We start from the raw sequence: 3,228 nt of genomic DNA on the forward strand, positions 1-3,228 counted from the left end.
CTCCAAATTATGACTTCAAAAATCCTTCGAACAAGAAGTAGCAGGGAGGCTCTAATACCATGTAGGAGTTGAGAATCTAACTCTGAAAATGCACCAAGACCACTTACAAGGCAAATAGCTTGCTGAAGAGAAACCTAGGGAGCAAAGAGCTTGAAGCAAATATCGCACGAGAGAATATTTCACAATAGAAAATTAGAATTGCTATGTGAATGGAATGAATTTACAATGAATGAGAGACCAAATAAAAAGGCCTCATGGAAGCTTGTAGAAAAAGCTAGAATAAAGTAGGAGATAAGGTTGACAACTAAGCACAAATCCATAAGAGGTGGAAAAGATAAGTATGCTAAAGGGAACAAACTCTCGTGTTGTCAACAACTAACCTCAACTACATGCATTAACCTAAGTAAGCTTAGGTAATAGAATAAATAATTAACAATTAATTAATTATTTACTCTAACAATTTTTAGAGGAGATATTTGAGTCTTTGATACATGCTCTACATTCATCCTTAGTTGAGTTTGATTTGTCATTTTCAATAGAGTGGCAAAGTACACATGATTTGGAGGAGGCATAATTTAGTCTTGATATGGGGACACTTGAGCAAGTTTCAGAGATTTCATACATTTTGAGGTTTCTTCCTACAAATGGGGGAGGCTTCATTGATATACCTTTGGTTCTGCTTCTTCCTAAGGGAAGGAATGTTGTTCTATACTCATGGAGGAGTTTCTACATTGATCCTTGTGCATCTACCATAGGTGTACGTTCTACATCCAAGGGGGGTTACTTGGTTATCTTCCTCTTCTTCTCTCTTATGGGGGGATCTTTTGCTCACATGAGGTCTTCTTCTCTCTCATTTTCTTTTATTATACTCATCTCTCTTTATGGAGGGGGGTTTTTCCCATGTGGTTTTCCCTCTTTCTCCACTTCATGAGAGATTGCATTGCATATTTTTTGCACTCACATCTTGTACATGGGTACATAACATGGCCTAGTAGTTGGGACCCATCTTACATTATTATCAAATTTTTGTGAGTTTAAGTACAATCTCCTAAGTTTCACTTGATGGGGGGTGTTGATGTAAAGAAGTATTTACTATTTATACTTTACTTAAGTTTACTTAGGAATTTTCATATTCATATCATTTGTCATGTAGACACCTAGGAGTTTGCATATTCATATGAGTTTTCATGTAGACAACATATTAGTTGGCAATCAAATTGAACACATATTGTCTTATGAGGTACATATTTATATTCTTATCGTCTCATTGTTGCACATACATTCATGCACAATGGGGGATAGTCCACTCTTGGTGGACATGTGCTTATTTGTTATGCTTATCTCTTTGCATGACTCCTAGTCATATTGATTGCCTTTATATACAAGGTTCTTCTATGATGTATTCATCCAATCACTTGATATCCATTCTCATTTGATCATGTCTTGTATCTTTTGTGCTATCTCTTAAGTTTCTAGATCTTGGCATTTCATTCTTGCCTCAGGAAAATTCTTATATGGTATTAGAGCTATACCAAATTTTTATAGTTTTTGTATCCAATTTTGGCATCACTTGTGCAAATGTAGTCTCTCTAATTTCTCTTTCTATATTGAGACTATATTACCACTTTTTATCAACTCTTTCATATAGATCTTTTGGTAATGAGTTGGAAATCTCAATTGAGTTTGTTTGAATGTTGCCATCATGGCATATATTGACTCCTACTTTTCTAAGTTTATCAAACTCAATATGTTTGAGACTAGATCAATCAACATTATTCTTTATGTTCTCACATATATTTTCTAAATCTGAGGAAGGATAGTGACTTACCACTTTGAATTGGTTGTTATCATCAAATTTTGACCTCTCTTCATTAGATTCAGCTGGAGCTATATACTTTCTCTTTGGTCTCTTCTCAAGCTCCTCTTCCTTGCTAGCTAGTCTAGCCCTCTTCTCTTTTGGCTTATCCTACCTTTTGATCCTTTTTGATAGTAGCCCTTCTGCTAGTTCAAGTTGCTTAAACTGTAGGCTTAGGTTTTGCAACTTTCCTAGCATTGGAGTTTGTTTGAATGTTGACATCATGGAATATATTGACTCCTCTACTTGGTTTATCTCAACGTTTCCAAGTTTATCAAACTCAATATGTGTGAGATCACTTTGAATTAGATTTTGTTTGAATGTTTCCATCATTGCATATATTGACTCCTCTACTTGGTTCATCTCAAATTTTCCAAGTTTATCAAACTCAATATGTGTGAGACCACATAAATCAACATTACTCTTTATGTTTTCACATATATTTTCTAAATCTAAGGAAGGATGGTGACTTACCACTTTGAATTGGTTGTTGTCATCAAATTTTTTCATCTCTTCATCAGATTCAGTTGGAGCTATATACTTTCTCTTTGGTTTCTTCTCAAGCTCCTCTTCTTTTCTAGTTGGTCTAGCCCTCTTCTCTTTTGTCTTATCTAACTCTTGAGCCTTTTTGATAGTAGCTCTTGTGCCAGTTTGAGTTACTTAAACTATAGGCTTAGGTTTTGCAACCTTCCTTTGCTTGCTCACTATTGAGGCTTTAGCTTTCCTCTTCTTTTTGTCAAGTGTTTCACTAGTTTCTTCTCCCTCAACACCTTCTTCAATTTCTACCTCTTTTGCTTGATCTTCCCCTTGACCTTGAGTTAAGGCTAGTGGTGCTTGAGTAGGTATATCTTCTTCTTCTTCTTCTTCTTCATCTTTTTCTTCTTCCTTTTCCTCTACTCCACCAAATTTATCCTTAAGCTTCTTGACAATCTTGTTTTTCTTTCTTATGACTAAGGTAGTCTTTAAATCTATTTTTATCTTATATTTAGCCACATCATAATTCCAAAAGGCAGTAGCCTTAGTATCTACATCTTCTAAAAGTAATGTTGTAATTGTTGTAGAGGCTTCATTCACATTGATCTCATAGCCTAGTGTCCTTAGCCACCTTACCCTTGGAATAGTAGATTGAACATATGTAAAATTAGTGTCAACTAGAAAGAAAACATCATTAAAAATTTTCTCAACTAGTAAAACTAGTATCCTCAATCTATTCTTCATTAATTGCTTTAAATCTTCAAAGTAGCTAGTCATTATAGACTCAAAATTATTTCCAAGTTGCTAAATAAATTCACCTGTTTGCACTGCAATAGATTTGTTTTTTTTTCCATGAAACTTTACCAAAAGTAGGGAATGTATTTTGTACATAAAGGAAT

This window comes from Cupressus sempervirens, chromosome 3 (assembly GCF_028749045.1).
Source record: "Cupressus sempervirens isolate cs-2001-9-10 chromosome 3, ASM2874904v1, whole genome shotgun sequence".
Taxonomy (NCBI): Eukaryota; Viridiplantae; Streptophyta; class Pinopsida; order Cupressales; family Cupressaceae; genus Cupressus; species Cupressus sempervirens.